The 24776-nt window shown below is 38.2% G+C and overlaps 1 non-coding gene across 1 annotated transcript; it reads left to right on the forward strand.

The window, feature by feature from the left end:
* The first annotated feature begins 21448 nt into the window (after window positions 1-21448).
* Window positions 21449-21554, forward strand: LOC112440532 (U6 spliceosomal RNA). Its single transcript, XR_003028571.1, has one exon. It is a non-coding gene; the product is annotated as a U6 spliceosomal RNA (small nuclear RNA).
* Window positions 21555-24776: the final 3222 nt, after the last annotated feature.

Below are 24776 nucleotides of genomic sequence, written 5' to 3' on the forward strand. Positions count from 1 at the left end.
AAACAAACACTTATATTGCATTAATCATGAGCCAGGCATGTTCTAAATGCTTTACATATCAACATATTGATCCACAGCAAGCCTATCAGGTAGACATTATGATTATCCCCATGTTACAAATGAGAAAACTGAGGCACAAAAAGGTTAAGTAATTTACCCACAGTTGCATACTGAATAAGGTGTATAAAGAATGAGGATTCTGTTCTGGAGCTTATTCCTTAATCATCTTGCTATGTTGGTTCTTTGAAATCTAATTTATGTCCTAATTATCTGTAAAGTAATGTATTTAAAGGTCATCTTAAATAACAATTTCTAAATTCAGCAGGATATCAGTCAGCATCTGGCCCAAGGGACCCTTGAGACTGTAGAAAAATTTTCCTGCTCTGCAGGCACCCTTGCACTGTGAACAGAAATAGAAAATCTTACTCAAGTACCAATATGTACAATATTCACCAATATGTACCAATACCACATTTGTTTTTCTCTGTCATACTGGCAGTGAAAGAAATAGCAGGGGTGAGAAATTGGTGGGGGAGGCAAGCAGAATGGAAAATAACATGTGAAAAGCAATAGAATCCCAAGTGGGTAGCTTTGCTCATTCCCATGTGTTCATTTTTACTTTTGGAAGAACAGGGTGGCAGGTTGTCTGGGCTTGACTAGAAGTCACATTGCATTGAGTCTCCTGGACCTCCTCTTGAGGAATTACATAAAAGTCACATTAGAATGCTGGTTATTGATTTAGAACATTTCTCACCTCTGATTCACTGAATGATTTGAATACAACTTGAAAAGCTTTACCAGAGTTTTCTGTATCTTAAATTCAACTACAAACATACAATGGCTTCTCTGATGTCTCTGTAGTGACTATAACAAATCATCATCTCTTCTTTGAAAACCAAGTGATCAGCACTTTCCAAATGTAATTTCTGTGTAGGTATATAGTAACCATATTCCATTCCCATATCTACTGTTTAGCTGATTGGCTTTACAATATAGGACATTACAGTTAAAGATACATTTTTTAAAATTAGATGTTTTCACTGCTAATCAGAGACACAAAGTATTTATTGTGTCCTGTATCCCAGATATAGTCAAATCTAGACTATGCCTAAAAAGTTGAACATCATTTTAATTATATATCTATATTCCTGTTGGAAAACAATCTGCCTTATTTTATACTCTTGTTTTAGTATTCTCATTTCATGCCCTGGGCCCCCAGGTAATCACAACCTTAGCTGTTACATTTGAAAGACAAGTTATGTGAGATTAGATTTGATTCTGCTTGGTGAAAATGTTAGTTCACTGTAATATTGTATTTATGGTATCCAGAGATACATACATACAGAAGGTAAAGAAGTCTAAGAATCAGAGGGTACAAGAAACTGCTAATTATAAAACAATGTAAAACTAAGTTAGATGGATCCATCTTAAAAGATCTGGAAAACAAATGAGAATATAACAATAAGTGAACCACCTCCAGATCCCGGCTTGGCATACCATCAAGAAGTATTTTTAAAAATTGCTTAAGATCAAATGGACAAAAGTGGAAAAGGACAAAACTATATAGATGAAACTTTCAAATAACTCAGTAGCCCCTATTATCTCTCTCCCCAAGGGCAGAAGAGCCATTACTGCCACTATGGGAGAGTGAAATATTCTCCTCATTGCAGAATTGAACCAATCTCCCTCTTGTATAGGTGATCACAGCAAGGGTAAGTACACTAAGTGAATCAGGGAAAGAGATTGCCGGCAGGAATGTCTGCAGACAAGGCGTGAAAGAGCTCTTTTCTGGGTTTTATCAGGGCAATCACATTAAGGTAAGAGAAACTTTCAATCAACCAGGAAGAAAAGGTTATTATCCCAGAAGTCCTCTTTTTCACCTGGTACAATTCAACATTATGTGGTAAGAAGGAAACTAGCACTTGAATACCACAGTGGGCTAGGCACCTTGATGGGTATGTTGTTTGTGAACTCATTTGACGTTATAATAAGTTCTGTGATTGGATATCTGCTCTCATTATACTGACGAGACTAAAGCAAAGACTCCAGGTAACTCATCCACCATCACTCTACTAGTAAGCAAGAAGATAGAATTCAAATACAGATCTGTGTAACTTCATATGCTCTTCCCACTGCTCCTGGGAAACTTTTGCCTTCCAGATTCCCTCCTTCTTTTCTTTCTTCTCAAAAATACAGACTCATTCACCTCTCTCTAATAAGAATCAGGAATTCTCCAATCTAGGACATCCTTGCTGCCCCTCAAAAAGAGACTTCTCTTCAATCGAATATTTTCCCTTGAACATCTTCAGGAAATGCCACCTACAAAGACACTTTGGAATGGCAAAGAGCAGAGTCAGGACAAAAAGACAAAACTCTTTAAAGATGTGATTTTCTGAAATGGAGGGAATGGACATTGTTTTTATTTGTAATATAAATGAATCTTGGTAGTTTGGGTTTAGATCCATTCTAGATGACCCCTCAAAGTGGGACCTGTGGACCCAGGGGTCAATCATGGCCAAGAATGCCTAGACTATAGACTCTGCAGAGGATGCTGCTACACAAGGGTCTGTGGATGCATCTGGGGATGGGGGATGTGGAAGTGGACATTGAGCAATCCCCAAACCCTTTCCTTTACTTTCTTCATTGACCTTTGTCACATACCACACTTTACTGGAAATGTAAGGAAAAACAAAATTAGTGTGGGGCAAGAAATTTGAAACTATATATTAAATATGACTTTCCCAACAGTCCAGAGGTCAACCAGCTACAAGCCACAACAGAGCTTAATTTCACGTATGTTCCAATGTAGTTTGCACAATTCAAGGTATCACCTTTGCAGTTACTAAAGCATGCGAGGGTCTGGAATCCAAGGATAAGTGCATGGACAGTGTTTACGCATATTTCATCCAGTTGGTAATGAGGGATGATGAAGTACTCTCATTACCGAATACTTCAGAGACCAGAAATTTTTCAGACCTTCAGATCTAGCATCTCTTCTGCTCCTCACGCAGATGACCCTTTCTGCCTTCTTTAACAGTAAATAACAGTCAATACATTTTTTTCATAAATTCTGTATGACTCAATTTTGTTAAGCTCTCAGCTTTTTGAGAATACGTGTGACTTCTATGTGCTGCCTAAATACACGTTTTTTAAATTGTGCTTGTTATCTTAATTTATACCTCATTTTATAAAGGACACCTGGCAAGAGCAAAAGTCAATAGTAAACTTCTCCTGTACTCAGTACATAAAGGATTACAGTTTTCCCTAAGGCTGGGAGATGATGGAAGATGGACCTTTAACGGTTAAACTTAGCACACAGTACTGATGAAAGGAGATATAAAAGCGAGAGGTGAAGCTCTCAGGCCAATGAAATTGACTGCATCCTGAGATGGCATTAACTGTTAAAGAATGTTTACTGAACCTGTTTATTTTGTTGTGATTTTATGTTCATCAAGTAAGCTTCAGGTCATAATTGACATTTCATGTTCACTTATCTACACAGACAGAATGGACTGTTCATAGACTATAGTTCTCTGGTTAGTGGAACACTTCTATTTCCCATTAAAAATTAATGAATTGGCACTCAATTTTAGACATCAGCCTTGTGAGTTTGGTTTCCATGAATCTGTCACTGAGAAATGCATCCATTCTCATGAGTCGACAAAAACTTTAGGGCTTCAAGCCTAGACAAGCTCAGGGCCATATCTTTTGATAAATTCACCAAAGTAAAGCCCCCATGCATGGTTCTGCGGGGTATTTAGAGAGCCAGCTGCTGCCACCTCTCACTGACAGAGTCTGTCTTTGCATTCCTGCTTCTGAGCAATGGTGTTAACTATAGCAGCCCATTAATTGTTGGCATCCTACTCAGCCTTATGCACAGGAACCTATAACAAAAAGAACATATTCTTTACCTCTAATTGGGGAGGAAAATGCACTTTTGTTGTTTTCCCAGCCCACCTTGTGTCAGTTGTCACTTTTAGTGGGAAAAACTAAATTAAAGATGGGAAAGTCAGTAATCACGACCCTCCCTGAGCTACCAAGCACACCAAGCTAATACATAAAATAAAACACTTTAAAAAATACTCCAGACTTACAGACTTTTTCCAATTTATGATACATGTTGACTTTTGCTAGTTTTGATAAAGAAATACAAGATTATTTTCTTGTGCAATTTCCCTTGGTCTTGAACATCTGAAAGCAGACAGATTTACAAATCCATCATCAAGGTAGGATACTGTAAATACATTTTATTCATGTTTACTCATGTTATCTAGAGAAATGTTTGCTTTTCCTACTGTTTCTAGGAAAAAGTGAGAGCTCTGCTTTACAGGACTACCACAAACAATAGTAATATAATTTCATAACAACCAACATAAAGAAGCACTTCTCTATCATTTTACAGATTATTTTGAATTCAATTAACTGATATTAATATTTCTTAAGTCCCTAATATGCACCTAGATCACCCCTCAAAGTGGTGATTGATGTTATAATAAGTTCTGTGATTGGATATCTTCTTCTCTCATTATACTGATGAGACTAAAGCAAATAATCCAGGTAACTCATCCACCATCACTCTACTAGTAAGCAAGAAGATGAAATTCAAATACAGATCTGCGTAACTTCATATGCTTGGGGGGAGGAATCCCGAAGTTTGTATTCATGAAAATGTTACATTTGAAGTAGGTTTTATGTGTTTATTTGAAATTATGTTGAAACAGAGACAGGTGGGGGTCTTCATTGGTTGTCTTATTGCTATCACAAAAATCCAGCTTATTTTCTAGAAAAATGAAATAAGATTCATAAGCCTCAGTTCTAACTATATGGTGGGCAAAAGAGAATTAAAATTTAACTCAAACATCTCAGCCACAGAAGTCTTTTGTGGTCCTAGTGGTTGTTAATAACCCTTGAAACTTATTAATCGAAGGACGGTATGCTTCCGTTGCTAGAAACTATGCAGCTTCACCATAAAGCCACCCTATTAAATTCATCAATAAAATCTTGGAGGAGGCTGAGGCAGGAAGATCGCATTGGGCCAGGAGTGGAGTTCATCCCACACACTGAATTTAGATGGCTTAGATATATTTTCTTTCTTTCTTTTTTTCTCTTTCTTTCTTTCTTTCTTTCTTTTTCTTTCTTCCTTTTTTCTTTCTTCCTTTTTTCTTTCTTTCTTTCTTTCTTTCTTTTTCTTTCTTCCTTTTTTCTTTCTTTCTTTCTCTCTCTGTCTCTTTCTTTCTTTCCTTTTCTCTTTCTTTCTTTCTTTCCTTTTCTTTCGTTCTTTCTTTCTGTCTTTCTCTCTTTCTTTTGGACAAGATCTCACTCTGTCACCCAAGCTGGAGTGCAGTATAGATCATGGCTCACTGCAGCTTCAGACTCCTGAATTTATGTGATCCTCCCACCTCAGCCTCCCAAAGTGCTGGGATTACAGGCATGAGCCACCATGCCCAGCCTATATTTTTTCATTGGCATCTTTGTTACCTTCTTTCTTTGGTGTAGCATTTTTAATCTCCCTTCTGGATCTCATCTCAACTTCTGTTTATCTAGTGTCTTTCTTTTTTTTTAATTTTATTATTATTATACTTTAAGTTTTAGGGTACATGTGCACAACGTGCAGGTTTGTTACATATGTATACATGTGCCATGTTGGTGTGCTGCACCCATTAACTCGTCATTTAGCATTAGGTATATCTCCTAATGCTATCCCTCCCCCCTCTCCCCACCCCACAACAGACCCCAGCGTGTGATGTTCCCCTTCCTGTGTCCATGTGTTCTCACTGTTCAATTCCCACCTATGAGTGAGAACATGCGGTGTTTGGTTTTTTGACCTTGTGATAGTTTGCTGAGAATGATGGTTTCCAGTTTCATCCATGTCCCTACAAAGGACATGAACTCATCATTTTTTATGGCTGCATAGTATTCCATGGTGTATATGTGCCACATTTTCTTAATCCAGTCTATCATTGTTGGACATTTAGGTTGGTTCCAAGTCTTTGCTATTGTGAATAGTGCCACTATAAACATACATGTGCATGTGTCTTTATAGCAGCATGATTTATAATCCTTTGGGTATATACCCAGTAATGGGATGGCTTATCCAGCGTCTTTCATAAAGTCTCTCAATAACTCCAAACTGAACTGTCTTCTCTAGTCTCTGTACTTTCTTGTCTAGTCTCTGTGACTTAATATACAGTAGACACCTGTCATTAGCCATTCTACTTCTTCATTGCACTCTAACCTCCTTTTAGGAAGTAATATCCCCTCTATGTGTATGATCAGAGTTGGAGATCACATTGGGGGTGTCTGCCTTGCGAAGTTCCCATCTCTAAGTACAGTCAGGAGGTGGCCACATGACCTAACCTTAGCCCATTGAATGCTCCTGTCCCATGCAGTGAATATGAGCAAGTGAGGCAAGAATAAAATGAATGGTTGACAGTCACATACAATGACGTCAACATAACAGCAGAATCAACATAACAGCAGGCTGTTCCCACCATGCTATGGTAGCTCTATTTCAGCTTCTCTGCTCTATCCATTATCCACCCGAGTTCATTTTTATTTTATCTTATTTTTTTCTTGAGGCAGGGTCTCAGTCTGTTGCCCAGGCTGGAGTGCAGTGGCATGATCATGGCTTACTGTGGCCTCGATCTGCCAGGCTCAGGTGATCCTCCCACCTCAGCCTCCTGAGTAATGGGGACCACAGACACGCACCACCACGCCTGGCTAATTTCTGTACTTTTTTTGTAGAGACTGGGTTTTGTCATGTTGCCCAGGCTAGTCTCAGCTCCCTGGTACAGCTCCCTGGTATCCTCCATATTTGCAAGCCTGGCCCCCTACCTAGCCTGCAACATATTTTCAGAGTGCCTGTTATCTTTCAAATAACCTCAACTTTTGCTTAATTTAGTCAATGGACTTCTGTTGCTTGCAACTAATATTCCTTACTAATATGCTATATAAATCAGCACTTGCTTATGTCTTTTCCCTAATTTTTGTATTTAATTTTTATCTCATCAATAGAATTTTAAGTTACATACTTAATATTTAGTAAATACTGACAATCTTAAGGTAATAGAAAACATAAACTGAAGAGGGATTTAAAAATAAGTTATACCGAAATCAATTAATTCAGTTAATGAGAATATTTTCTTATTTGTCTTTATGCAGATAACCATATTTTGTTATTTCAAAGGAAAATGTTAGTAGAGAAATCTGTTACCCTGTTCTTTTTCATGATGATGAGCCTGGGATGCTTCCAAATATAGTTTGTTCTTGTAGCTAACACCTGACAACTAACTTGCTCTAGTCAGTAAAGCTGTGCCTTGAAGAAAAAGGAAAGAAAAAAGAAAAAAAAGGTTATAAATGAAGAAACAGACACTATACCTAAAATAATTTGCCACAGTTCACAGAGTTGGCAGTGGAATCATGACTAGAACAAGGATTACCCGTTCTGCTGTTTATTGCTCTTTCTACCAGAACAAGCTTCCTTCTTGTTCATTAAGTGATTTTTTGAAAACATTAAGACTAAACTATGAATCATATTCTCAGATAATATTCAAAGAGAATATAATATGCATTCAAACAAGGAGTCCTAAGAGCAGTTACAGAGCACTCTAACAAAACAATAGAACTGCATCCGTCATTTTAGGACATCATCTTGCGCAGCTAATGGAACACAGGAAATAATTCCCAAGAATGTGCCAAAGAAAGTAATTTCCCATAAGAACCCAAGGAAATATACTGCTATAGTGATGACTGCAATAACTGACATAAAATTCATAAGCCTTCATTTATCATAAGCTTTATAGAGTTATTTCCATACTGAACAGAAATTTTTTCTGTTTCTTCCATGAGACAGCTGCAATACTTATGTTCCAAGACTAACTAAAAGGTATCATGTTGGATTCAGAGTGACTATTTGCATAAGTGTAGCAGATAGAAGTTTAAGGGTTGTGCTGAGAGGTGGGTAATTCATATTAAAGAAGCCAGAAACTTTGCTGCAAGAAAGCTAAGCACATGTCCCTTACAGGCTGCACATTCTTTAACATGTTTTATGGAAGAATGGTACTCTAATGAGAGACAATGGGCTTACTGCTCCTGGCAGAGACTTTTATCTCTGGAGTTTAAAGACTACTATCTCTTTAAGTCCAAGAGGAAAGGTGTCCTGTTCTGGGTTTTAAATCAGAAATATCAAAGAGCAGAACTTTTAGCCACCATGCCTTCATTATTTTCTATACATTTTCTATGTGCTACCACATTAATTGTTTCTATACATTTTCTATATGCTAGCAAATTAATACCTTTCTCTTGGCATGATTAACATGAACTATTTATAACAACACTTGGGTCTGTTATTTCAATCTTTTAAGCAAATAATATCATCCAGACCCTAGGTATTAATTATAACTACTTAAGTATGTACACATGTTTGATGAACAAGAATTTAATCCTTAAGTATGGAGAGCTAAGTGAGATGAAAATTGGAATAGTATAAATGAATTTTTTGTAACTGTCTAGGTATAATAGTAGCAATGAGGGCATAAGGAAACAAATGTGAGATGTCTTAGTATTTTCTTGCCCCTGAGACCAGAATTATTTGGCATTGTATGAATGTATGATCCATTAAATAAAATTAAGTTAACAAATCCAGAGTCTTCTACAAGAATACTAGGGCCAAGAAAATGCTTAAAATTTTTTTTGAGGAAAGCAAAATAGCAATCAAAATATTCTACCACGGCACATAGGGTCTGGACCTTTGCCCATTTTGCTGGAGGTATCTTCTGTCATCGCCCGCCTCACCTCACAAACACTGGCTGTTTTTCTTAGCCGTAACCTTCGGGTGTTTTACACTTTTTTTTTTCTTTTCTTTCTTTTTTTTTTTTTTTTTTTTTTTGACAGAGTCTCTTTCTGTCGCCCAGGCTGGAGTGCAGTGGCATAATCTCGGCTCACTGCAACTTCCGCTTCCTGGGTTCATGCTATTCTCCTGCCTCAGTCTCCCGAGTAGCTGGGATTACAGGCACGTGCCACCACGCTAAGCTAATTTTTGTGTTTTTAGTAGAGGTGGGGTTTTGCCATGATGGCTAGACTGGTCTTGAACTCCTGACCTCAAGTGATAAGCCCGCCTCAGCCTCCCAAAGCGCTGGGATTACAGGTTTGAGCCACGCGGCCCGGCCTACGTGTTTCACGCTTTTGCTCCAGAGTTTGGAATGAGTGGCTGTTTCTTATCATGGAAGCTCTCAACTCAAACAGGCCCTCCTGACAACCAGAGCAAATGTAGCCTCCTACTACTCCCTTCTTCATAGTTACTTTCTACTCATTATTCTGCTTCATAGCATTACCACCAAACAAAATCATCCCCCTTATTTGTAGTTTATTTATAGTTGGATCTCTATGGAGGAACAAACATGAAACAGTTTTATTTTTTTCCAATCACTGCCTTTAGCCTTGCACTGTGCAATTTTCCTTTCCTGCCTCTTAACAATAACTCAGGCTGCTCTCAAAGCTGTTGGGTCACTTTCTGTTATTAAAAATCCACTCGAGTTCATTTTTATTTTATTTTATTTTTTTCTTGAGACAGGGTCTCAGTCTATTGCCCAGGCTGGAGTGCAGTGGCATGATCATGGCTTACTGTAGCCTCGACCTGCCAGGCTCAGGTGATCCTCCCACCTCAGCCTCCTGAGTAATGGGGACCACAGACACGCACCACCATGCCTGGCTAATTTCTGTACTTTTTTTGTAGAGACTGGGTTTTGTCATGTTGCCCAGGCTAGTCTGAGACTCCTGGGCTCAACTGATCTGCCTGCCTTGGCCTCCCAAAGTGCTGGAATTACAGGCTAGTTCATCTTTAAAGCTGAACTAGTTTTATTCTCTTTCTCAGATGTTTCTTCCTAATATCCCTCATTACATCTCTTCCCCATTCCTTCCAATACTACAGCTTCTGGAAAATAGAGACAATTATGAAAATTAGCTGAGGTCTATGTACGTGGCTGCCTTTTGGTGGTTCTCTCTTGGTTATTGAGGCTTCTCTGGCTAAGACTACCCGGCCTTTGATATTTTCTTGCAGTAAGCCTCCAGCTGCTGGTCCTTCAGAGGACCCCGAGAGATTCCTGACACAGACAATCCCACTCCGGCTTGCTTCTTCTAATCCTTCAACAGTGGTTGCCCTGATGGTACCCACAAAGCACTTGATGTCAAGATCCTCACCAAGTGAGATACCAGGAAAGATCAGACTAACGCTTCTGTAATAAGCTGGTGACCAAACTGAAACTAGAATCAGCATGGTGGTGGTGATGGTGGCTTTTCCTTTCCCTTTCTTTCCTTCTCCTCTCTCCTCTTTAATTCTCATCAGTTCTCTCCTCCTTCTCCCCTTTCTTGTCCTCTCTCTCTCTCCCTCTCTTCCTTCCATCCCATCATCCCTTGTTCCTCTCTCTTTTCCTCTCTCCCCTCCTTTTTTCTTTCTTCCTCCTTCTTTTCTTCCTTTAAACATAGATCCAAAAAAGTGTACCCCATATTCACATATAGGGTAAACAGAGGAGATTATATTAATTTAAGCTGAAATTTTGAAATGTTGTGATGCCAGAACAGCAGATTAACCAGTTTAGAATAGACCTTTGATATAAAACTGAGCTTCAAAAAATACTTTAAGCTGAGCAAACAGTAATATTGCTATAAAGAATCTGGCATTGTTTATATATTTTATATGAAAAGAATGCATGGTCACATAATTGTCTTTTCACCAAAACTTTTTAGAAGAGGATAATATTTCCTCAATCCCTTCTTCTACTTTCTTTTCAAACTCAGAATATTTTCCTACCAAATTCACGCTAGGAAAAGAGACAGATATGGAGCAATGTCTCCCTTGGTTCACTTTAGGATTTTCCTAAATTTCCGTCTGAAATTTTTCTATGGATCCATGAATAATTAATTCCTGATCAAGTGCATCAAAAAAAGATGGTATATTCTGAGTCAATTCTGAAAGGGAAAACAAGGAACTTAATCAAGGGCTCCAAGTCAGATCCAGCACACTATTTTCACTTAGATTGCGTGATTATTTGAGATGGCCTTAAAAGGGGGGCGCTAATAATAATGGATAATAATATTGGATGGCAATCCCTGAAAGAGAAGATTTTTCTTTTTTCTCAGGTATAAACATTTTATTATATACTTTTTGACATTATAATTAAATATGTAATTATTATTATCATTTTTCTGAAGCTCATACATTTAAACATCTTCTCTAAATATAACCAATAATTCAGAAAATCATCTACCTACTTCAAAAGCTCAGGCTAACTTTACCACCTAAAAATGCACTAATAAAAAAAGGCACAAATACTTTCATTGCAGCACTATTCACAATAGCAAAGACATGGAAAAAATGCACTAATAATTTTTACCAGAGACTGATTTAAAATGTCACCTATTTCTTTCTCAGACCTTGTGTTTCTCTTTTCTTTAATAACCAAGCTTTTAAAGTTAGAACTATACTTAGTTTGCTCCTCACATCTTGTCATTCTAATCAATGCAATCTTACTTCCTCTGCCACTTTTTTTTTTTGGTATAAGTTTATATGGTATAAATGCAATTTTTTTACATGCATAGATTGTGAGTGGTGAAGTCAGTGCTTTTGGGGTCTCCATCACTGGAATAACGTATATTGTACCCATTGAATAATTTCTCTTCATCCACACCCTCCGCCGCTATCATTCAATCCACTGCCACGTTTTTCTGATACCACTCTCATGAATGTCATCATTGTCCTCCCGGTTAACAAATCCAATGGTTTGTTCTAGTTCTTATCTAACTTGACCTCTTTCAGGCATAAAATAATGCTGAATCCTCATCCTTTGTACATCTTATCCCCTTTTTCCCCTTACAATTTCACATTCCTGATTTTGCTATAAATTTCTCTGATTTTTTTTTTTTTTTTTTTTTGAGATGGAGTTTTGCTGTCTCACCCAGACTGGAGTGCAGTGGTGCAGTCTAGGCTCACTTCAGCCTCTGCTGCCTGGGTTTAAGCGATTCTCCTGCCTCAGCCTCCCAAGTAGCTGAGACTACAGGCACATGCCACCACACCGAGCTAATTTTTGTATTTTTAGTAGAGATGGGGTTTCACCATTTTAGCCAGTCTGGTCCCTGACCTCAGGTGATCCGCCAACCTCGGCCTCCCAAAGTGCTGGGATTACAGGCATGAGCCACTGCATCTGGTCTAATTTCTCCAGTTTTTAAAATGAGTTATTAACTTCTGATATTCTCAGCCCCCTCCTCTTCTGTATTCCCTTCTCTACTCCTCTCCTATGATTCCTTCTGCTTTTCTCTCATCTTTTTCTTATGTTATCCTCTTTATGGGAAGACTTATCTTTAGCCATACTTTTAACTTATGGCCATGATACCCAAATTTATCATTTTTAGCCCAAACCTAGGCTTCTCACCTGAATAACCAATTCTAGATAGCATCTAGATAGCATCTAGGAGACAACATCCACTTGCTGTTGCCCAAGACGAAAATATCTGAGAAAAATCTGAGTCATCTCTTTCTCTTCTTTGTTCTCCATTTTCAATGATCACCAAGTTCTATCAGTCCATGTCTTAAGTATGTTTCAAAATTTCTTCTTTCCATAGTCATGACCGTTGGCCTAGGTTGAGCAATGGGCTAGCTTTGAAACTCTCTCGGTGATCTTTTTGATGTTTATCTTATATAAACCTTCCTGAAAAACCCATCTATTACCCATGCCGCCTTCTAAGATGCAGATCTTATCAGATTACTTCCCTTCTCAACATTGCTCAGTAGCTTTCCATTAGCTACAGAATAAAATTTAAAATTCTTTTGTATGGCTTAGAAGACCCTTTAATTACCTGTCCATTTTTATCTCTTGTAATCCTTATCTTTACTACTCGTGACATCTTATACTTCAGAAATTTTAATATTTTCTAGTTTCTGAATCTCAAGCATAAGATACAGTTTCACATTTGTTTCTGCCTTTGTTTGTGCATGTTGCATTGCCTCTTTTCTTCTAATTTGCCTGACAAACACCTACAAATCCTCCAAGTGTCCTCTCAAGATCTGTCTCCTCTGTGATGTCATCCTCAACTTCCTTAAGTAGGTTTTCTTTCCCTAAAATGCCATTACACCTACTCTATTATAGCAATTTTTCTCTTTATATTGGTTTTTCTGGCTCCCACTTCTTGAGAATTGCAACAATTTCTTTCATTTTTTATTGTTTTTATTTTTAATTTTTATGGGTACATGGTGCATATATTTATGGGGTACATGAGATATTTTGACGCAAGCATACAATGTGTGATAATTGCATCAAGGTAAATGGGGTATCCATCACCTTAAGCATTTATAATTTCTTTGTATTATGTACATTTTAATTATACTCCTTTAGTTATTTTAAAATGTACAATAAATTATTGTTGACCATAATCACTCTGTTGTGCATACTAGCTCTTATTCATTCTATCTAACTCTACTTTTGTACCCATTAACCATCCCCAGGTCCCCACCATCACCACCACCCAACTACCCTTCCCAGCCTCTGGTAATCATCATTCTACTTTCTATCTCCATGAGTTCAGTTGTTTTAATTTTTAGCTCCCACAGATGGATGAGAACATAAGAAGTTGGTCTTTCTGTTCCTGGTTTATTTCACTTAACATGTCCTCCTGTTCCATTCATGTTATTCCAAATGACAGGATTTAATTATTTTTAATGGCTGAATATTACTCCATTGTGTATATGTACTACCTTTTCTTTATTCAGTCATCTTTTTTTCTTTTTGAGATGGAGTTTCGCTCTTGTTGCCCAGGCTGGAGTGCAATGGCGCAATCTTGGCTTACTGCAACCTCGGCCTCCCGGGTTCAAGTGATTCTCCTGCCTCAGCCTCCCAAGCAGCAGGGATTACAGGTGCCTGCCACCATGCCTGGTTAATTTTTCTTTTTGTATTTTTAGTAGAGACAGAGTTTCACCATGTTGGCCAGGCTGGTCTCAAACTCCTGACCTCAGGTTGCCCGCCTGCCTCAGCCTCCTAAATTGTTGGGGTTACAGGCATGAACCACCACGCCCGGCCTCATTCATCTCTTGATGGACACTTAGGTTGCTTCCAAATCTTGGCTATTGTGAATAGTATTGCAAAAAAACATGGGATATCTCAAAAAACATGGAGATAACTCTTCCATATACTGATTTCCTTTCTTTTGGGGATATGCTAGCAGTGGGATTACTGGATCATATTTTTAGTTTTTTTGAGGAAACTCCATACTGTTCTCCTTAGTGGCTATACTAATTTGCATTCCCACCAACAGTATACAAGGATTCCCTTTTCTCCACATCCTTGCCAGCATTTGTTATTTTCTGTCTTTTTGGATAAAAGCCATTTTAACTGGGGTATGATGATATCTCATTGTAGTTTTGATTTGCATTTATTTGATGATCAGTGACGTTGAGCATCTTTTCATATACCTGTTTGCCATTTGTATATCTTCTTTTTTGTTTGTTTGTTTTTGAGACGGAGTCTCTCTCTGTCACCCAGGCTCGAGTGCAGTGGCGTGATCTCGGCTCACTGGAAGCTCCGCCTCCCAGGTTCGCGCCATTCTCCTGCCTCAGCCTCCCGAGTAGCTGGGACTACAGGCGTCCACCACCACGCCCGGCTAACTTTTTTTTGTATTTTTAGTAGAGTCAGGGTTTCGCCATGTTAGCCAGGATGGCCTCGATCTCCTGACCTGGTGATCCACCCGCCTCCGCCTCCCAAAGTGCTGGGATTACAGGCGTGAGCCACCACACCCGGCCTGCCATTTGTATATCTTCTTTTGAGAAATATCTATTCAGTTTTTTGCCCGTTTTTAACTTAGTTTATTAGATGTTTTTCTATTGAGTTGTTTGAGCTCCTTATATATTCTGGTTACTAATTTCTTGCCAGATGGATAGTGTGCAAACATTCTGTCCCACAAAGTGGGTTGTCTCTTCACTTCATTGATTACTTTGCTGTGCAAGAGCTTTTTAGTGACCTCATTTGTCCATTGTTGCTTGAGTTGCCTGTGCTTTTGGGGAACTCAAGAAATCTTTGCCCAAACCAAATTCCCAGAGAGTTTCTCCAATGTTTTCCTTTAATAGTTTTATAGCATGAGGTCTTAGATTTAAGTGTTTAATCCATTTTGATTTGATGCTTGTATATGGTATAGTTTCATATGATATAGGGGTCGAGTTTCATTCTTCTGCATGTGGATATCCAGTTTTCTCAGCACAATTTATTGAAGAGACTGTCCTTTCCCCAATGTATGCTCTTGGCAACTTTGTCAAGAATGGGTTTGCTGTAGATGTAAGGAATTATTTCTGGGTTTGCTCTTCTGTGCCATTGGTCTGTGGGTCTGTTTTTAGCCAGTACACTGTTGTTTTGGTTACAATAGCTCAGTAGCATAATTTGAAGTCAGGTGATGTGATTCCTCCAATTTTGTTCTTTTTGCTCAAGATGGCTTTGGCTGTTCTGGGTTGTGGTTCCATATAAATTTTAGGATTATTTTTTCTATTTCTTTGAAAAATGCCATTGATATTTTGATAGAGATTGCATTGAATTTGTAGATTGCTTTGGATAGCATGGACATTATAACAATATTGATTCTTCCAATTCATGAATATGGAATATCTTTTCATTTTTTCATGTCCTCTTCAATTTCTTGCACCGATGTTTTATAGTTTTCATTGGAGAGATCTTTCTCTTCTTCAGTTAATTTTATTCGTAGGTATTTTATTTTATTTGTAGGTATTGTAAATGGTGTTAATCTCTTGATTTATTTATCAGATTGTTTGCTTTTGGCATATAAAAATGCTATGTTTTTTGTTGTTGTTGTTTTTTAGATAAAGTCTAGCTCTGTCACCCAGACTGGAGTGCAGTGGTGCAATCTCAGCTCACTGCAACCTCCACCTCCCAGCTTCAAGCGATTCTCCTTCCTCAGCCTCACCAGTAGCTGAGATTACAGGTGCGTGCCACCACACCTGGCTAATTTTTTGTATTTTTAGTAGAGACAGGGTTTCACCATGTTGACCAGGCTGGTCTTGAACTCCTGTCCTCAGGTGATCTGCCCACCTCGGCCTCCCAAAGTGCCAGGATTACAGGCACAAGCCACCGCGCCTGGCCCTTATTTTTGTATTTTTAGTAGAGACGGGGTTTCACCATGTTGGCCAGGCTGGTCTTGAACTTCTGACCTCAGGTGATCCACCCACCTTGGCCTCCCAAAGCACTGGGATTACAGGCATGAGCCACCACACCTGGCCAACTACTGATTTTTGTATGTTGATTTTGTATCCTGCAACTTTACTGAATTTATCAGTTCTAATAGTTTTTTGTAAAGTCTTTTGATTTTTCCAAATATAAGATCATTATCATCTGCAAACAAGGATAATTTGACTTTTTCCATTTTATCTAGGACTTCAATACAATGTTGAATAAAAGGGAACTCTTTTTCAATGTCATAGAACTTGAGTTAACAAAATGATTACTTTTAAAAATGTTTTATTCCGCTTCCAATTATTGTCCCCAACATTATAAGTCATTATCCTAGCTCCCATGAAGCAATCCACCAAACAAGTAGGCAATTGCCACACTTGTAATGAATGACCTTTGAATCCTATTTCCTAATCATTTATTACATCCAAGAAACCATGAATTTGTGTAGTTTTTTCCCCTAAGGTAGTTTTCAAATGTGTCTTACTGCTTTCCCATCATCAAGCCAGTTGAGGTTATTGTAGGGAAAGAATTGTGCTTCAATGTAAAAAAAGTATGTATTATTTAGATCATAAACTTCCAGGCATCTGATTCTTGTCCTTCATTGTGCTTGAGCTATTTACAACTCTGTATATTGTAGATAACTGATAGCAATGTACAATAATTATTGTCTATGAAGTGTAAATTCTCTCTGGTGAAGAGTCAACTGGCTTGCCTCCTTTCCCACCTGTCCCCATGAAGCCAGTCTTACCTTCATTAGCACATTTATTTAAATATTCTTGATTTATAATTTTTAAAAATTCCTCCTTGACATCGTTGTAACACCTCACCTGTTTCCTCTTGAGTTAAACAAATCTTTAACATGTTTATTTTTATATTAATATAAAAGTTGTGATTTTATCTTTCATGAAAAATTTATTTTAACATATTAAAAAATGATTTACTGTCACTTCTAAACATTCAAGATCATCAGTAATATGGCCCCTTTGGCCATCCTACTGCTCATGTAAACTCTTTGATACTAAAACAGCCTATATCAGGCCAAGAAACATGAAAAAATCCTCGACATCACTAATTATCAGAGAAATGCAAATGAAAACCACTGTGTGATACCACCTTACTCCTGCAAGAATGGTCATAATCAAACAATAAAAAATAATAGATGTGGGCATCTATTATTTATTATTATTATTTTTTTGAGATGGAGTCTCGCTCTGTTGCCAGGCTGGAGTGCAGTGGCACTATCTCGGCTCACTGCAACCTCCGCTGAAAAGGGAACACTTTTATACTGTTGATGGGAATGTAAACTAGTACAACCACTATGGAAAACAGTGTGGAGATTCCTTAAAGAACTAAAAGTAAATCTACCATTGGATCCAGCAATCCCACTTTTGGGTATCTACCCGAAGGAAAAGAAGTCACTGTATGAAAAAGATACTTGCACATGCATGTTTATAGCAGCACAATTCATAATTGCAAAAATATGAAGCCAGCCCAAATGCCCATTAATCAATAAGTAGATAAAGAAAATGTGGTATATATATATACCATGGAATACTACTCAGCCATGAAAAGGAACAAAATCATGGCATTTGTAGCAATCTGGATGAAATTCTAAGTGAAAAAAAACAGGAAAGGAAAACCAAACGTTGTATGTTCTCACTCATAAGTGAGAGCTAAGCTGTGAGGATGCAAAGGCATAAAAATGATTTAATGGACTTTGGGGACTCAGGGGAAAGAGTGGGAGGGAGGTGAGGGATAAAAGACTACACATTGCATACAGTGTACATTACGTCGGTGTTGGGTGTACCAAAATCTCAGAAGTCATCACTAAAGGACTTATTCATGTAACTAAACACCACCTGTTCCCCAAAAGCCTATTTAAATAAATAAATAAATAAGCCTAAATCATCATTCTCTAAGTATACCATGGGAGTTTTTGTTTCTTTTTTCTGGCTCTTAGCTAACTCTTGATGTCTTGTCTAACTCTTGTCCCCAGCCAGACCTGGGGACAAGTGGGTACATCAGACGATTGATTTCATAGTCAAAAAAGCATCTCATATATATCTAAGTCTGATTGTACATAGTCAACAAGTTGTTCTTCATTCATAAGAGTCATATTTGTGGGGTGGGCGTGGTGGCTCACACCTGTAATCCCAGCACTTTGGGAGGCTGAGGTGGATGGATCACCTGAGTTCAGGAGTTCAATACCAGCCTGGCCAATATGGTGAAAGCCGTCTCTACTAAAAAAAAAAAAAAATATATATATATATATATACAAAAATTAGTTAGGTGTGCTGGCGGGTGCCTGTAATCCTAGCTACTCAGGAGGCTGAGGCAGGAAAATTGCTTGAACCCAGGAGGCGGAGGTTGCAGCAAGCTGAGATCAAGCCATTGCACTCCAGCCTGGGCAACAAGAGCGAAACTCTGTCTCAAAAAAAAAAAAAAAGTAGTATTTGGGTAGTATTTGGGAATCTGGTTTTATGATGTGATCATGTAGTGACCTCTCTCAGGATATAAAGGGGATCAGTTTCTGTTGGGTGAGAGAGAATAAAAAAACTGGTTTGTTAGCCCTCTTTTTATTTACTTGTCTGTTTGACTATTTGTGAGCTCAACTCAATCAGGAAAACATTATATGCTCACTAAAAGTAAAATGTCCCTTTGAGATCTGCACTAGTGATTTTTATGGTTCTGTGTTTACTGTTGACTCATGATTGAGGCTGTAGAACTGAAACTTCAAGTTCTCAGTCTCAGTAAGTCTATCTGTAATTGTGAAAAACCTTTACCTTTCATTGCGTGAGTTTGACATTTTTCCACCTCATGTATGTAAATAAATTAAATTATAAAGTCTCTCAAATTTAAATAGCTTCTCTCTAATTGGTTCATAGAGAAAAATAAGCACTTATATAACTGGCATTCACAAATTTCTCAGGAAATAAATTGTTCTTTTAAAACTAGGCTTAAAAATTATTATGGAAATCTCAAGATCAGAAGCAGGTTTGTATGAAAACATGAGTTCATATTATAAAGGTGAATCTTTTGAGTCATATATTTTATGTCAAAAAAATAAAATAAAGGTGAATCTTTTACAGATTAGGCTTGTTTGATAACTTTTGGTTTGAAAACAGCTATATGACTCTTCCCTAATTTTACTGAGGGGGTTGAACTGGTTTTCTATTGCCACATAACAATATTGCCACATAACAATATTGCCACAAATTTCTCAACCTTACACCAAAAACATTGATAAACTTACAGTTTCTGTTGATCAATCAAAGCTCAGTCTGCTACAGCAAGGGAGAATACCACCTTGAGAGATCCTAGTAATATCTCAAAATGGGAACGTAAGAGGAGGATATTTATAAGGCTTAGGGATCTAGGCTTCAGTTGTTTAGGTCAGGTTTATCAAGACAAGAAACTAACTGAACTGGAGGACAGTTCATGACTTACAGTTTAGGATTAGGAGACCCAGAAAGGCCAACTTCTTGACATAAGCCTTAATAAGTAATTTTTCTTTTTCTTTTCTTTTTTTTTTTGAGACAAAGTCTTGCTCTGTTGCCCAGGCCGGAGTACAGTAGTATGATCTCGGCTCACTGCACCCTCCACCTCCTGGTTCAAGAAGTAATTTTCCTGCCTCAGCCTCCCAAGTAGCTGAGATTCCAGGCACCTGCCACCACACCTGGCTAATTTTTTTTTTTTTTTGAGTTGGAGCTTTGTTCTTGTGGCCCAGGGTAGAGTGCAATGGTGAGATTTTAGCTCACTGCAACCTCTGCCTCCTGAGTTCAAGTAATTCTCCTGCCTCAGCCTCCTGAGCAGCTGGGATTACAGGCACCTGCCACCACGCCTGGCGACTTTTTTTTTGTTGTTTGCTTTGTTTTGTTGTTTTTTGTTTTTAGTAGAGACAGGGTTTCACCATGTTGGCCAGGCTGGTCTCAAACTCCTGACCTCAGGTGATCCACCCACCTTGGCCTCCTAAAGTGCTGGATCAGGTGTGAGCCAACATGCCCAGCCTTATTTTTGTATTTGTAGTAGAGGCAGGCTTTTGCCACGTTGGCCAGGCTGGTATCGAACTCCTGGCCTCAAGTGATCCGCTCACCTCAGCCTCCCAAAGTGCTGGGATTGCAGGCATTAGCCACCATGCTTGGCCCGTCAGTAATTTTTTTAATAAGCTGCCCATTTGGCCAGATAAGCAATCTATTATCCTGATAGAAGAACTGCTTGGCCAGATGAACAAACTATATAGACAAGTTGCTTTTCAGGAATTTCCTGAAGCAAGTAGTAAAGTTATATACTGGTTTATAGCTTTATATTTCTGGGCAAGAATTTCTTAAACAATAAGTAAGTCAAATTAACGTGGGGGAGTCTCCGTTCTAAGTCCCCACATTAAGCTATGTGAATACAAATGGTCTAAATTCTTAAATTAGAATACGGTAAGTTGTAGTTTGTCAACATAACTAAGATCCTTATTTAACTTTAAAACCTGAGTCTATTCTTAGATCAAGTTATTTAATAGATAACTTGGACACCTAGATAATTTTTAAGGGAAATAGAATACTAAAATTTGGTCACCCTACATATTTTGAATATATACACTTTTTTTCTTATAGTGGATATATCTGTTGTTCATGTTAATGACTGTGTTTACCTTACTAATGATTGGGTTTACTCTGATTTAAAGGAGTGAGAAATGGATGTGGGTGACTCTAGGAGGTGATTTCATTAGTTTTGTTAATTTGCTAAACTGTGTATAATAGATACTTCTACATCCCCTTCTAGTTTTCTCTGTGAAATAGAAATCAGCTACTTTGACTGAAAGTTAGAATTTATACAAATAATCAAAGACTATACTAAAGCAATAGTAGCAGAAAATTGTGACTATGAATGCAAGGTAATGGAAATATTTTCTGTCTTAAACTAAAAGGTTTGGTTCTTCTAGAATGCGAAAACGAATTGTGTAAAACAAATCTTGAATAGATGTAGAAAGTTGTAAGTAGAAAACAATTTATTTGCCTCACTGCAAATAATGAGTTGAAAAAGAAACAATAAAATATACTCAAATGTTGGCAACGTTCCCTCAATTTTGACGAGTTTATTTGTAAGATTGTTTTGTTTTTTAAATAGGACAGGCCAGGAGACGGAGGCTGCAGCCAACCATAAGCATGCCACTGCACTCCAGCCTGGGTGACAAAACAAGACCCTGTCTCAAAAAAATACAACAGAAATAGGGCAGGGTGTTCAGTTAGGCAGCACGTACACTAACATTGGAATGATACAAGAAGGTTAGCATGGCCTCTGCACAAGGATGACACACAAAATCATGATGTGTTCCATTAAAAAAAAACAGAGCAAGGAGCTAATAAATCCTTTCCTGCTAACTACTATATTAATGTAAAACTAGAATTTGGTTTTCTATGTACTAAAATAACAGTGTATCTCAAATTGTTTGGTCTGCTCTTAACAAAGGGTAGTAAAAGTTTATGCCTTTACATTCTATCTGGCCTGACAACATAGCAGAAATTCCATATCCCATCAAAACAGTTTTCTGTGTTTTATGGTCATATTTTCAAGCCCTTGATTTTTAAGCAGCAAAAACTTAAAGTTCTTCATTTGCTGAAAAGCTAAGACTCCTTTCTTTTGTGTCATCATATTCTCGTTATTTAAAATATTGTATTGTCATTTTGATCAACAGATATTGAATTTATTGTTTCTCAGGCACATCTGACCCTATGTTAATAGGTGATCTAAAGTACTCCAATAACTCTTGGTTTTGCTTTCCCACAATCACATCCTAGATTCGGAAAAATAAAAATTAGAGGATTTTCTTCACACATAAAACTATCTTTGAAATTTCCCATAAGACCCCTAGAAAATCATGAAGCTTTTTTCTTTTGTTTTACAAAAGTAGAGATGTACCAAATAATTGTTTTCTTGACTTTTTTTCTTAGTTCAACACTATTGTAAGAATTGATCAAAAGAGTAGTCAAATTAAAGGATACATTTTATTTTTAAAAATTTTTATTATACTTTATGTTCTGAGGTACATGTGCAGAACGTGCAGTTTTGTTACATAGGTATACACGTGCCCTGGTGGTTTGCTGCACCCATCAACACATCACCTACATTAGGTATTTCTCCTAATGTTACCCCTCCCCTAGCCCCCCACCACGCCGATGGGCCCCAGTGTGTGATGTTCCCCTCCCTATGTCCATGTGTTCTCGTTGTTCAACTTCCACTCATGAGTGAGAACATGCAGTGTTTGGTTTTCTGTTCTTGTGATAGTTTGCTGAGAATGATGGTTTCCAGCTTCGTCCATGTGCCTGCAAAGGACATGGACTCATCTAAAGGATAAATTTTATAAACAAAATATTACTCACACATTTATTTCTGAGACTGTACACATTACAGAATAAATTGGAAGGCCCTGGATATTTGTCTGTGCTCTCACTGTTCATAGTATTATTTTACTTATAAGAAAAACACTGATCAAATTCTTATTAAAAAATTATGTATTGCGGCTGGGTGCGGTGGTTCACGACTGTAATCCCAGCACTTTGGAAGGCTGAGGCGGCCGGATCACCAGAGGTCAGGAATTTGAGACCAGCCTGGCCAACATGGTGAAACCCCTTCCCTACTAAAAATACAAAATTAGCCAGGCGTGGTGGTGCATGTCTGTAATCCCAGCTACTCGGGAGGCTGAGGCAGTAGAATCACTTGAACCCAGGAGGTGGAGGTTGCAGTGAGCCAAGATCATGCCATTGCACTCCAGCCTGGGCAAAAAGAGTGAAACTTGGTCTCACAAAAAGAAAAATAATAATAATGTATTGCACCTCAACAGAGAATTTTACTGTCTTCAATTTTGACCTCATCATACAAAGCCCATCCTGGAGTCACATTTGAGAATAAATTGAGATGGGAGAGTTCTTCGGACCCCTTCTCAGGTGACATGGGTGTGGCTCATTTACTTAGCCACCACACAAACCCCACGCAGGAGTGGGAGCATGCAGGCAAGCGGGTGCCGGGGCCTGGGCGAGTGTTTTTGGGCTCCAGCCCCATGATAGCATCTAGGGATGTGTTACAATTAATGATCTTTTAGCAGTTGCCATCCATGGACAGCTAAGTGTTAACCAGCTCAGTGGAGAGTTGTGGCAACAGCTTTTTATAACCTGCTCTCTTGGTACCTGGGGTCCTTGTCCCGGCATCCAGGAAGACAGGTCACACAGACTTGAATGATGGTGAATGCAGAGGTTTTATTGATTGATGGAGGTGGCTCTCAGTGGGATAGGGAGCTGGAAAGGGGATGGAGTGGGAAGACAATCTTCCCTTGAGTTTGGCCACCCCCAGCCAAACTCCTCTCTGACCGTCCAGCTGCCTCTTTGATATTCAGATGCTTCTTTTCTTCTCTCCTTCTCTGCTGTGCTGCTCTGCTCCTCTGCCAGAGGAGTTTGGGGTTTTTATGGGTACACAGGATGGGGGCATGGCAGGCCAGGGTGGTTTGGAAAAAGCAATGTTCGGGCAGGAAAACAGCAATAACTATTCTCATTTAGGGTGGCAGTTTCCAGGTGGAGCCTTTGCCAGGGAACCGCCATCTTCTACTCAGTATTTCCCTGCCTCCTGTCCATATCAAAATGACATTTAATCAAATATGGAAAGCTCATCATTAAGGAGCAAGATGTGAAAACAATGACTACAAATTTCACTTCCCACTCCCACTTGAAAAAAAAAAATCAACCTGGTTTATGGTTAAAGCCTCACAAGTGATGAGCAGTATCACTTACTAGCCAGCCAGGGACCTCAAGAGTATTTGGAGACTTCAAGTCGAAAGAAATTCACCAGAATCTATTAGAAATGACAGTGTAATCTTGGTGGATAGAATTTTGGGGGCTTGGTTTTGTAGTCTTGGGATAGAAGAAAAAAATAACAGGCTTTTAAAGAATTGAATCCTATATTCCCTAGTGAAATTACCTGACAGAATTTAATTATTTGGCCTCTGTAGTTGCTCAATACTGAATGTTCAAGGAAGTATATACAGTTAGTTAATACCTCTTGCTATGTGAACTATGTGAACTATCATGACAAAATATGGAACTAGCTTTATATGTGAGTGATCAAGAATAATCTCCAGAGGTTATTTATGATCACAAAAAGAGGCTGTTAAATAAAAGTATTTAAAACTTGGAAATAAGGCAAAAAGGTAGCTTGGCAAAAAGGAGGAAACTTCAATGTCATAGCGTTTTTTTTTTTTTTTTTTTAAACAGGCTTAACCAAGGATTATTTAATTATCTAAGGGAATGTATCTGAATTTGACTTGGCTATTTTCTGTTAATTAAATATCTGGTCTCTGACACATGTGTTTACTTTTAGATATAGCCAGGAGGAGAACAGATTTAACAGGGACTGCTTGTGCATTTACCAGTGACAATGAAGTTTGAAGGAGGAAAGAATTTTTTATTGAGCATCACCTAGATGTCAAGAACTATACATTACTCATTGAGTCACAAAAACAACTTTGAGTGAAAAGTGTGATTATCTTCATTTTATAGAAGGTTGAAGTTCAACAGG

Source organism: Pan paniscus, chromosome 6 (assembly GCF_029289425.2).
Source record: "Pan paniscus chromosome 6, NHGRI_mPanPan1-v2.0_pri, whole genome shotgun sequence".
NCBI classification, from domain to species: domain Eukaryota; kingdom Metazoa; phylum Chordata; class Mammalia; order Primates; family Hominidae; genus Pan; species Pan paniscus.